The sequence below is a fragment of the Dermacentor albipictus genome, chromosome 4, assembly GCF_038994185.2.
Source record: "Dermacentor albipictus isolate Rhodes 1998 colony chromosome 4, USDA_Dalb.pri_finalv2, whole genome shotgun sequence".
Lineage (NCBI taxonomy): Eukaryota > Metazoa > Arthropoda > Arachnida > Ixodida > Ixodidae > Dermacentor > Dermacentor albipictus.
The window spans coordinates 40,515,866-40,529,700 of NC_091824.1; the positions used below are offsets into that span (position 1 = coordinate 40,515,866).

Here is a 13,835-nt window from a genome sequence, read left to right on the forward strand (position 1 = left end):
AGCTGCGCTCCAGCTATCGTAAACCGCTGCAAACATATTGAGATAATAGAGCACAACACTTCGCGGCGCTGGCGTCAGTCTTAGCTGGTCCAGGCCACGCCGCGGAGTGTTCGTGGTAAGCGTGCTGACGGCTGTACACAGCTTCACTCTGTGTTTAGACATACATTCAATTAATAAAAACAGTTTAGAAAGAGATGAACTTTAAAAACAAATGAAAGGAAAGCAAAGTTACAAGGCAAGAACGTTTCAAGTACACATATTGTAACAGGAAAGACCCTTATGTTAAAGCAAGACATAACAGTACTTCTACTCTTATGTTTAGAAAGTACAAGCGTAGGTCTTTCAACATAAAATTTATTAAGTGGTTGTAATGAATAAATGTAGTGGAATGCTTTATACTAATTATTTCGAAACTGAAACATTACAGATATCATGCACTGTTTCAAGTACAAGGTATCGGTAGGCTTTAGCCATGGAGATCTCATGAGAACTGATTAAATGCATCAGAAGCATGAAAATAAGAATAACACAAAAGCTACACTTGAGTGCATGCAGAAAATGTTCATTCTGGTTGTGTTTGCAAGCGACTTTCGTCCCTACTAAAGTGACTCGAGCTTGGGCGTTGTTCTTTAATAAAATGACACCTTTAGAATAAATGTACACGGACTTGAGCGACTACATATTTTAGCACTCAGACCGACCCGTTATTTGCACATTGACAATATGTGGAAACCTTATCACGCTCACATGCAGGACATCCACCAACCTTCCTCCAGTGCACACATCGAGTGAGGTGCGAAGTGCTGTGGACATCTTAACGAAGATGTGCCAGTTTTCTGATCTGGCAACGCTTGAATTGCCATCACTGTCAGATGGAGACTCACAAGCGCGAGCATCGCCTTTGTCTTCAGCGTTGCACCATTCTGTGGAGTATCGGGACATTTTGGGATCAAGTCTTGAGTCACCGGTGCTTCAAAAAGTGCTGGTTCCTGAGGCTTCCGAGGCACACCACAGCAGGCCGCAGTCACAAGCATCGCTGACTTGAGCAGGCAGTCACAAGCTGGACACGTTGGGAAGCATTGCTTCTGAAGCGACAACGTCAAGAGCGAGGAAAAGGAGAAATAAAGATAGGTCAGTTAACATTTGAGGAATTAGGCATTGTTTCAAGTGCAATCAAAAGATGCAAACCACAGGATGACCTAGAACTTTTGTTGTCTCTCTGCTCAAACACATGAGGAAGGTCAGTGAGGATAAGCATCTTAGTATGAAAATTAGATTGATGCAAGTAGTTAAATGTTAAAGATTAACATTTCTTAATATATGCATTTTGTATAATAAAGCCAAGAGACAATGAAACAAATGAAATAATTGAGGAATTTTATTACTGTATATTGAAATGGAGAATTAGGGATGAAAATTAAGTTGGATGAAAAGATAACTTCTCATTGATGGGAGAGGAACCCACAACCTTTGAATTATGCATGCACTGCTTTACCAATAGAGCTGTAGCAATGGATATCCCACTTCAAACTTTCTTGAGCGTATATGTGCATGTACTAGATCTCGTTCTGGTAGCGTTAGCCAGTGCTACTTCTGCAACAACACCCCCAGAGCCTAATCTAGTAGACTTAAACATTCTAGGAAATTAATGGTGGAATAGCCTCCACTATAGGTCATTTTGTTTTGGATTTAGCTCGTACCAGTTGCAAGTTAAATTTTGGCCACTTTCATTTCTTTTCTGCTTGTGACTTCGACATCAAAAATAAAACTAGTTATTTTCCTCTATGTTTTACTACGTTTCCTTGTCTGTTACTGTCATATCAAAGCCCATAAGTCATTTTTTGTTCATTTTACATTGTGTTGTATTTGTATTTTTGTACGTAATTATTTAAGAGATTCATAAAGTTGATATCTGTGGGCCTTGTTGGTTGGCTATTACTGCTGTAGAGTTGCGTGAACATGTTTTAGCAACACACCTAGCAGAGAGAAGCAAACACTCACTTGCAACTAAAGTTTTTTTTTAACAAGACAGGCGTTCATCCCTTTCACCTGTCCTTACTCATTGAACGTCATGCAGCAATGAAGCTTTTTGAGTTCACCACCTGTGCATGTAGAGTTTGTGCATGCATCTACGGGTGTCTGTACATGCCTGCAAGGAAAAAGAAAAGTAATCGACCTTCAACCAATCCCCATCGGTAATTTCAGTTATATGCTGCAAGTTGTAAAGCATTGTCTCGGGGCGTTCTAGCACCGCAAGCATATTTCTAATTGTGTTATTATTAGAAAAAATAGCAGAAAGTGAAAAGTATTACCACCACCTAGCCAGGTGAGGCTCACTGTGAACGTCCACAAACACAAGCCGCACTTCTAGTTATCTTTTCTTTTTTTTGCTGTTGCATGGTTCACTTCCAGAGTTGGGTTAGCATGTTCTGCATTGAATGTTTGGCCAAAGTCTTTGTACATAATCAGTGACATTGAAAGGAATTCGTAAATGAGGCATTTGTACATTTAACCTTGCTTCTCTGGCAGGAAGCAGGGCTACCTGACAGGAGCTGTGAAGAGCATGTGAGCTTTAAAGATTTCTTAAGCTTAAAAACATTAAAGAAATTTCTGCTGCTGTCGTGATGTGCAGCAGTTTAATGCTTTGCAGACATGGTCGTCACAATAAGACTTGCACACCATTGCGGAGTCTAGCCGTCTCAATTCCCACACGGTAAGCAAAGTCAACTTCTTTTATGTCTTGCTGGTATGCCAAGTAGCTGGAATGCAAGTTGGAAAAAAACTTGTACCCATGAATCAATTGTTGTTAGCAGATTAATTTTGACGACGACTTTTCTTGACAATGATTTCCGTGGCTCTGGAGGCAGTTGGGTGACATACGATCGAAATTCTTTCCTGTAGGTTAGCTACAGCATTTATTTAATGCTACGTGTGCAAAAATTCCTAAGTGCTCAGGTAGCTTTTGTGCGATGCCACTGGATGGCAAAGTTTTTCGATTTATTTAGCCAGAACTGCTACACTGGTGATGCACTGGGTGCAACCTCTAAGTCTCTGTGATCATTTGATAATTTTTTTTCAGGTTTATTTTTTCACGCGCGTTGTCAGTAGCTTCATTACTATTTCTCTTGTTTGGTATCAGGGTTTGGTAACCCATACTTTATATTTTTATGAGTTAATAGATATTTAGTTGTTTATAATGAACTAGACTATGTATGAATATTCTTATGCATGCTCATTCTCAGTTGCTTCGTTCTTTCTTTTGTTTTGGTTCAATGTTTTGTGACCCCTCCCGGCTTTGGATGCCAAAAGGTGCCGGGCAGTACTATGTAAATTAATAAAATAAAATAAATGATACATTAAATGACAAAGAAACGGTGTTATTATGTATTCCTCCAATTGCACATTATTACTATAGGGGCAACTATTCTTTACAGACCTCAATGCTATAGCAAGTCGGTCTACAGGCTCCAGGGGTTGCTCTAATGTGGTGCTGCCGTGTGAGGTCCTCTGCAACAAAGCTCAATAGCTTGTCGAAGAGCCGCGGCGTCATGAGAAAGAACGGGTAGAAAAAAATCCATGGTCGTCCTGACGCATCCGTTGCATCTGTAAAAAACAGTACATTATTACTTGACAGAAGGCCCGTGGCCTACCCACAAAGACGTGCAGGTATCAGGTGCTGTACACTTTTCACTGACAAAACGTATAGCCACTAGCCATGATTAACTTTAGCCCCTGCTTTGTTTATATGCTTGAATACAAATACTGTGTCGGCAAGACAGGAGAGCCAGTCAACGTTATGTTAAACAAAAACCATGCGGCCACTGCCAAGAAACTCCCGAAAGCAGTCGCACAGCATTTTAACCTGCGAGGTCACAATTTAATTACATTACACTTCATATTCTAGTCACACTTCCGAGAGACAGAAAATATAGGAACTCGTATCTCGTCCGCAAGGTTCATATACAACAGCCAACACGTATAAAAAGGTGTTCTTGAATCCATGTGTTATACTGATGGCACAAACATAACTAGCAGTCGTTAAATTTTTTCGTAGGGGTGTCCTAATAGCAAATAGTAGATTTAGAGCCGAATATCGAATCAAATGAAGAAAAAATAAGCTGGATATTGAATGTCGATTATAACTGAACATTTATTACGGAACCAAATTTTTACAAATTTTGTGCAAGAGGGTGCTACACAAGCTCTGTATAAACAGTATGGTGTACTGTTAATAATGAAGGGAGCTGGAAGTTAGTATTCCAGTAGTGGGTACACTTCTGTTCTAGTATGTGAAAGTCTGGAAAATACTTCTTTTAATAAAAGATTGTCTGTTGAGTAGAATGAAGTGCTTCTTCCCCTCTGAAACTGAAGAATAAGCGACGATATGTTGAACTGCATACACAGGCTAGACAGATGGCTGTTGAAACGGCGTGAAGTGTAGTCACCACGTATCTAATACACAATCTGCGTGCCTCCAGCGGCTAATCAGCCCGATCTTCAACTACGCTTTCGCGCTTTCCGAAGCACACCCTGTTGTCGTCGTTCCCTCTGTTGGCGTACGTCACGTTATCGTTGCGACCGGTGCTGTCAACCTGGACGGACCTTGCGCCGATGACGCAGTGGTGTTCCGCGAATTGGGTGTGCGCGCGCAGCGAGTACGATCCCCGCATTACTACTTTAACCCTTTCACTTATTTCTCCTATATGCGTGCACTTAAAACGCTGATAAGTAATTGCCGTCCTAACGAAGATAAGTCTCCACGTCCAAACACTGGTTCCTAGTTCTACCACTGTAGATCATCGAAAGGAAAGAAGTTACTCACAGCCGTAAAGTCCTTTACGCCGTTGAGAAACTGGCCGGACCCACCAACGTCGCCGCAGACGCTTTCTGTTCTCCCATCGCCTTTGCAAGAGCAGCAGCAGCAGCGAAAGCTCCTTTCTTGGGTGGTACATTGCAGGGAGAGAACGCTGAAGCTGGCGAAGCAAACGGCTAAGCAAAACCTCGACCGCAGTGTCATGCGAGGTCACGCGCAGTCGTCAACTGCAGTCGTGGGCAAGGAGATGCTATCGCGCGTGATGTTGATCATTGATGTAACTTTGCTTGCCATAAGCATGTGTAGATACAAACAGCGCACATTTCTCAACTCAAAAACAATGTACTAGCTCTAACATTGATAAATAGAAAAGGCTAGGCATAATAAAATTAAGGATAAAGTTTTGTCAAATTCAAAGACGAACGTTTCCGCCATCGCTGGTCCGCTAGTCTGTCAGCCCTGAGCTACACGCAGTGATGCGCGCACGGGTGCGTGTGTCGTGCGGCTGGCCGCCCTTCCCTTCGTCACCCGCGTGCGCATTCGGAAACGCGTACGCTTAGCGAGACGCATATCCCGTGCTACGTGTGGTTAGGCCTCAAAACAAGAAAATACGCAGACATTCCGTTTGTGTTTTATTATTTCTACAAACTTCAATTCGCCAATTCAAGTAACAGATCGCACAAATAACGGATGGTGCCTTGAATGTCCCCACGAGGGACGTCACACTGCCGACTCGACTACGTCCTCCTCTGGCTTGGAGTGCTGCGGCTGCGAAAAGGAAAAACGGCGTTCGGTTTCAGATTTCAGATGTTTCCGCGGCGCGTAGCGATTTAATACTTTGCAGACACGACCGCTTTCACGCAATGTATTCTCTGCACTAGTCGCTCAAGATGGACAGACCGGGTAAGGGCCCATTAAAGTGCATGCAGTTTTTTTTAATTTCTGCCATTTTCTCTAGCTCATCACTGTATGCGTTATAACGCATTGATCACATGACCTTGTGTGTAGAGTTCTATTATCCATATGTACAATTTTTCATTTCTACATTTAAGAGACAGACCGCTAGGCATCAACCACTTAAACTAGCTATGCCAAAGTACAAACTTTTCCTTGTTTCCCAGGAATGTGATATGTATTGTGCTAAGCCTTCTCTTGTGGTAGTGCATGTTCAATGCGCACTATGTTTCTGCTCTTGCACCGATGCCACGGGTAACTTTTGTTTTACTGATTTGTGCGAGTGTGTATTCTTCATATAGAAACACTTATGCTCCATTTCTGGATTGTTACAAAGAATGCTTAAACGCAGATATGCCTCATGTGCAGGCTTTTAGAACAACGTCAATCCTGCATGCTGATATTGTCGGAGACTTTCAGTTCGTGAGTAACGTGCTCGATCTAACAAGATTGAGCAGGATAAATGAAAGTGTCTGCTGCATAGTTTGGTACAGACCTTAAATGGCATACTCGGCAATTACCTCCGTTACCCGTGCTTTGCACTTAGCTGCTACTTGTCTCGTAAGCCTGTCCAATGACATACCAATAGAAATGCCAAATGCCTCATTTGCTCTCGTGTTTTTCTTGAGGTGGCTCTAAAGCTGCTGATCAAAATTATTTCTTCGCGTTTTTTTCTGAGCATCCGAAGGCACCATCCAAACAAAAGTGCGTTCGTCAAAGTGTAGGGGAGCGTGCTCAATGTAGAACTGCTTCGCTTGGCCTGCTTGTTCGTCCTGGTCGATGCTGTTCTCGGAGGGCGACGCACTGGCACTGCTGCACAAGCTGCGTAACAGCTCCTCGACCGTGCTGTCCTGGCGGCCCGGTGCTTGTAAACGGTGCACGTTCGATACAGTTCTAAATAAAGAAAATTCGGGCCAGAATGCCCGAATTTCGAACGCAAAGATTTGTGAATGCTCTTGCGAACAGTGTGATTACACAAACGCAGACAAATGCTAATTACTAAAGTTATCGGCGAGTAAGCAGCCTAACCAACATCCGAATGTCTAAAAGTCACATATCAAGACAATATCTTTGCTCTAAAGGCATTATTCTGAGAGAATAAAATTACAGCTTACTGCAGCGACGCATCTCCTGTAGATGAAACTATGCCAATGATTATCAATAACTGTCAGACTTGGACGCGTAGTAGCGCAAGCAAAAAAAAAACAATGAGTATCAATGTTGTAATGAACATGAGAATTCAGCTAAACTTATCACCTAAGCCGTCTATATAATGTCGAAAGACACGCACCTAGATGAAAGACACGTCACGTTTCAGGGCGACAAAATCAGCTATATATATTTCGTCCAAAACTGTTTCCCCGAACCCGCATATGTGTTACGAATAGGGTTCGGTGTTTTCTGCATCAAAAAGCTGCGCCGCTCCATCTCAGAATCACACACACACACACAAAAGTGAAGGATGACGTCGAGGGTGCCAGGGTTTAAAATGCGCGACCATTGATCACAAGAAAAATAAAATTCGAATATGAGAAAATTGGACAAAGTAACAGTCGGTAAACAACTAATTTTTGTAAGTAAAAAAAAAGAACACAAGAACACATGTCCGGTTATTTTGTCGGAATTGCGCACAGAAAACATTTCACTCTAGCTATGAGGCTGCGGAAGCAGCGAGAGACCCTTCATCGCACGCAGCATTCGCGCAGCGAAGGAGAATGCGGCTGAATTTCCCAAAATATTCATTAATATACTCACGGTCTCATGCGGCCAGACTCTTTGAAAAATTCCATTGCTGAGATGATATCCCGCGTGCGTCTCTCTACATGCCCGGACCCACTCCTCTTGGCCTATTGGATTAGTTTTCTTTCTCGGCTGTAGCGGTCTCGCAGCCTCTTCCATAGATTGGGGCACTGGCCAGCTGATAAGGAAAAACAGGAGACAAAATGGGACCATCAACATTGCGACAACTGTCTACTGCAATTAAAAACCAGTACTAAATGCAGCTTACCTGTGGCGATACCACACTGCTTCCTTATAGCTTCCCACGCGTTGTTTTTCCGCGGTGTGTCGCGGTGGTCCATGCATTTCACATCCTATACACATGGATGGTTTCGAATCGCTTCGAGCACGCGCTCAATAACTGTATCCTCACTTGCGCTGTCATCACTCACGAATGTTGAAGAAACCACAGCGGCGATTTCAGTGCGAGCACCGCACGCCGCCATTTCGCGTTCTGCCCACTGCCGCTACAGCGCGCAGTGCATTTTGGTCAAGCGGCAGCTGCGTGAAATAGATGTTCAATTTCTGCACCGGCGGTGTTGAGCTCACCAAGCGCAGCTGGGCACGCCGTGACGCCGGACTGTAGACTAATGCACTGACGTTAACCGACTTTGCTTAACGCGCTCGTTGCCCCGGACTACATGATGTCCTACATGATGTCCGTGACGTTACATGAGGGGGCGGTTTGGTAAAAATACGGAGGGCTGTTCAAGAGAGGTTGTCTAGCAGATGCACCGTGCGGAAACTTTCTTTCTTGCAAGAACGACTCGACCATTCATGTATTTTAAAATAAGTTTGACCGCAAGAAAGTTATAGGAGCAATGCATTTACACAGTCCAGTTTCGTGTTGTGGCTGCGCTAGATCAGCACCAATACGCCTATTTCTTCTTTTTAATTTAAATAAGTGCACATACATGTATCTGTAACGTAGTTCTTGTACAATATCCCTAAACCATCACTTGTGTTCTCGTATTGTTTGATTTTCGGAGTGGTATTTGTGCAGCGTGATACATATTCTTTCTGACATTGTAACCGTATACACCTTTGAATCTCAAAAAGTGTATTTGTGTTGAGGCAGGTTGTAACTGCCATAAGAGGGCTAAGGCCTCGTGAGGCGTTCCCATGCCTTACGCGTTACGTCACCTGCACATAAAAGCTTTGCAAAGTTGTGATACAGAATTTTGGGGTGACCTAGGGATGTCTTTGCTATAACATTTTTGATCGGCGTGAAAACAACACCAAAAGCATAGCATGCAGTAAAGTACATGATTCAACTAGGTTTCCTTTCAAAAATGCACATTTCCTGAGGTACTGTGAATTCTGAATGTTTTCATTCGCTCAGTAATCACACAATTCTTATCATGTTAGTCACGCTTGAGTTATGGCATTGTACAAGGAATGTTCTTGTAGGGCATGTGGAATGCGTAATCATTTGTTCACTTTTACCCTAACCGGCCTCTCTGCTGCCGTTGTAGTGTCATGCTCCTAATCGAGTAAACCACGAAGAAAATAAATTACATGTGCGGAGTGTTACGGGACTGTTGGCATTTCATCGCGTACAACAAAGGCAAGCATACGTGAGACGTTATGTTTTCAGAGCATTGTATGTCCTTCAACTAGACCGTTCCACTTGGGACTGAGGAATATGTCATCATCATCATCATCATTAACCTGGTTACGCCCACTGCAGGGCAAAGGCCTCTCCAATACTTCTCCAACTACCCCGGTCTTGTACTAATTGGAATATGGGCTTCCTGCTTATTGGTAGCTACAAGGATAACACGATGCACATGTGATGGATGCACATCACCCCTTAGCCGAGGTGGTAGTGCTGTCTGATTGGCAAGGTATGTCTATTTTAACATTCTTACCGCTCACTTTCCATCAGGAATCTGATGCATGCAGTTCTACTCAGAGTAAGAGAAGTGCTGCTATACCAGGGCACAGAGGATGGCATTGCCATCGTCGGTTCCAGAGTTTGGCACAGCCCCAACCTCTAGAGGCAGCTGGCATGCTTCGTCACTGCGGCATGCAACGATGGTTGGCACCGGTCTGGAGCCATGCACAGCTCTGCATGCAGGCTGTGAGATCACCGCTTCAGCTGCCATGGACCTGTAAAAGTAGTTTAGCGCAATGCTCTTGTACAACTGCTAATATCATGATGTGTCTCAAGATACAACGTGATATCGACCGCTAGTCATTCCATGCATATTACCACTTTGTAGTCAAAGTAGGGTTTTCTATGTATTTTGTCTAGCATTACTGTTACAAAGCGCTGGTCGTCTTTCAGGTCCGAAATTCTCGCCATCTAGCTGAGGAATGCTTTGCCATGATGCTCTTGTTGAGGGCTGATACCGCAAGGCGATCACACTGATCTAATTGTCCTAGGAAGCGACAAGGTAATGCTTCCATGGCTGCGTATGTAAGCGTACGCTTGGAGTAGTATAGTGCAAAGAACGCAGCAGAACACCATGAAATCACCAGAGTAGCGTCTGCGCTATTTTTTTCGATAGGTACGACGTGCCTTGCTCTTTCAGAAATCGAAGGCAGTCGGCGTCATATTCTGCTTGGGACATGAAAAACTGACCTAGCGTTAAACAGCCTCGCTAATTTCCGCGGCTGAGTTGGACATCAGGTCACCGTCCGACTTCTCGATGCCTTCGAGGAGTTCCACAATACCACTTTTACTGTTAGCCATTGCGGTAACGCACACATTGCCCCCCAGCTTTTTACGGGCGTTATCATATGTGGCGTCACGCTCAAGTCCCCTTTTAAGCAAACAGATTATTTTAGCCATGCTGCTTCATCGTCGACTATGTGAATCCGGACAGGCCGCCATTGGAATATGAACCTGGCAACGTTTAACGCTAGAACGTTATCTAGTGAGGCGAGTCTAGCAGTGCTATTGGAGGAATTAGAGGGCAGTAAATGGGATATAATAGTGCTCAGTGATGTTAGGAGGCCAAAAGAAGCATATACGGTGCTAAAAAGCGGGCACGTCCTGTGCTACCGGGGCTTAGCAGAGAGAAGGGAACTAGGCATCGGATTCCTGATTAATATGAATATAGCTGGTAACATGCAGGAATTCTATAGCATTAACGAGAGGGTGGCAGATCTTGTTGTGAAACTTAATAAGAGGTACAAAATGAAGATTGTACAGGTCTACGCCCCTACATCCAGTCATGATGACCAGGAAGTCGAAAGCTTCTATGAAGACGTAGAATCGGCGATGGGTAGAGTGAAAACTAAATACACTATACTAATGGGTGACTTTAATGCCAAGGTAGGCAAAAAGCAGGCTGGAGACAAGGCAGTGGGGGAATATGGCATAGGCACTAGGAATATCAGGGGGAAGTTATTAGTAGAGTTTGCGGAAAAGAATATTATGAGGATAATGAATACCTTCTTCCGCAAGCGGGATAGCCGAAAGTGGACGTGGAGGGGCCAGAACGGCGAGACTAGAAATGAAATAGACTTCATACTCTGCGCTAACCCTGGCATCATACAAGATGTGGACGTGCTCGGCAAGGTGCGCTGCAGTGACCACAGGATGGTAAGAACTCGAATTAGCCTAGACCTGAGAAGAGAACGGAAGAAACTGGCACATAAGAAGCCGATCAATGAGTTAGCGGTAAGAGGGAAAATAGAGGAATTCCAGATCAAGCTTCAGAACAGGTATTCGGCTTTAACTCAGGAAGAGGACCTTAGTGTTGAAGCAATGAACGACAATCTTGTGGATATCATTAAGGAGTGTGCAATGGAAGTGGATGGTAACTCCGTTAGGCAGGATACCAGTAAACTATCGCAGGAGATGAAAGATCTGATCAAGAAACGCCAATATATGAAAGCCTCTAACCCTACAGCTAGAATAGAACTGGCAGAACTTTCCAAGTTACTCAACAAGCGTAAGACAGCTGACATAAGGAAGTATAATATGGATAGAATTGAACGTGCTCTCAGGAACGGAGGAAGCCTAAAAACAGTGAAGAAGAAACTAGGAATTGGCAAGAATCGGATGTATGCGTTAAGAGACAAAGCCGGCAATATCATTACTAATATGGATGAGATAGTAAAAGTGGCTGAGGAGTTCTATAGAGATTTATACAGTGCCAGTGCCACCCATGACGATAATGAAAGAGAAAATAGTCTAGAGGAATTCGAAATCCCACAGGTAACGCTGGAAGAAGTAAAGAAAGCGTTGGGAGATATGCAAAGGGGGAAGGCAGCTGGGGAGGATCAGGTAACAGCAGATTTACTGAAGGATGGTGGGCAGATTGTTCTAGAGAAACTGGCCACCCTGTATACGCAATGCCCCATAACGTCGAGCGTACCGGAATCTTGGAAAAACGCTAACATAATCCTAATCCATAAGAAAGGGGACGCCAAAGACTTGAAAAATTATAGACCGATCAGCTTACTGTCCGTCGCCTACAAACTATTTACTAAGGTAATCGCAAATAGAATCAGGAACACGTTAGACTTCTGTCAAGCAAAGGACTCCATAAAGGCTACTCAACAATAGATCATATTCACACTATCAATAAGGTGATAGAGAAATGTGCGGAATATAACCAACCCTTATACATAACTTTCATTGATTACGAGAAAGCATTTGATTCTGTCGAAACCTCAGCAGTCATGGAGGCACTACGGAATCAGGGTGTAGACGAGCCATATGTAAAAATACTGAAAAATATCTATAGCGGCTCCACAGCCACGGTAGTCCTCCATAAAGAAAGCAACAAAATCCCAATAAAGAAAGGCGTCAGGCAGGGAGATACGATCTCTCCAATGCTATTCACAGCGTGTTTACAGGAGATATTCAGAGACCTGGATTGGGAAGAAATGGGGATAAAAGTTAATGGAGAATACCTTAGTAACTTGCGATTCGCTGATGATATTGCCTTGCTTAGTAACTCAGGGGACCAACTGCAATGCATGCTCACTGACCTGGAGAGGCAAAGCAGAAGAGTGGGTCTAAAAATTAATCTGCAGAAAACTAAAGTAATGTTTAACAGTCTCGGAAGAGAACAGCAGTTTACAATAGGCAGCGAGGCACTGGAAGTCGTAAGGGAATACATCTACTTAGGGCAGGTAGTGACTGCGGATGCGGATCATGAGACAGAAATAATCAGAAGAATAAGAATGGGCTGGGGTGCGTTTGGCAGGCATTCTCAGATCATGAACAGCAGGTTGCCATTATCCCTCAAGAGAAAAGTGTTTAATAGCTGTGTCTTACCAGTACTCACCTACGGGGCAGAAACCTGGAGGCTTACGAAAAGGGTTCTACTCAAATTGAGGACGACGCAACGAGCTATGGAAAGAAGAATGATAGGTGTAACGTTAAGGGATAAGAAAAGAGCAGATTGGGTGAGGGAACAAACGCGAGTTAATGACATCTTAGTTGAAATCAAGAAAAAGAAATGGGCATGGGCAGGACATGTAATGAGGAGGGAACATAACCGATGGTCATTAAAGGTTACGGACTGGATTCCAAGGGAAGGGAAGCATAGCAGGTGACGGCAGAAAGTTAGGTGGGCGGATGAGATTAAGAAATTGGCAGGAACGGCATGGCCACAATTAGTACATGACCGGGGTTGTTGGAGAAATATGGGAGAGGCCTTGGCCCTGCAGTGGGCGTAACCAGGCTGATGATGATGATGATGATGATGTGAATCTGAAGCCTTTCATATTTTTTGGATTACGTCCCAGAACTTCACCTCCTGGTTCCTCAAGTGATTTGTAAACTCGTTCAAAGATTTGGCTTTATCTTCCTCGCGTGCTCTGTTAAACGCCTCAGTGGATTCAGCAATGGATTTCAGGAGGGCAGCATGCTCTATGCGTGCGCGCTTGAAGTCAGGACCTTCCCGTTTCGAAGTTTTCCTAAACATGTAACTTGGACAGTTTGGGAACTTCGACAGTACAGCGCCCGGGTGAAGACACACACGACATCGCGACACTGTGTTGGTGCGGCCAGTTGTTTGATCGGTATGCAAGGCTACTCGGATAATGTCCGCCGCCGTGAAGTTAACAATAAAAATTCAAACAGCGCATAAACGACGGGACCAGAATGAGGAGGAGACAAACAATTCTTCTCCTCATTCTGGTCCCGTCGTTTATGCGCTGTTTGAATTTTTATTGTTACCATGCAACACCAACTCGCCCAATCCGCTGCCCTTCCGTGAAGTTCACAATACTGGAAATAAATTTTACCTTCAATGAGCGCGAACCCTTGGATACTCCGCATACAAAAGTCCGGCTTGTGACCAATTAACACGGGTATGTACCT

The 13,835-nt window shown here is 43.9% G+C and overlaps 1 pseudogene; it reads right to left on the reverse strand.

The window, feature by feature from the left end:
• Positions 1-9,854: 9,854 nt before the first annotated feature.
• The window catches only part of LOC135911427 (uncharacterized), an 18,472-nt pseudogene continuing 14,491 nt past the window's right edge, over positions 9,855-13,835 (reverse strand).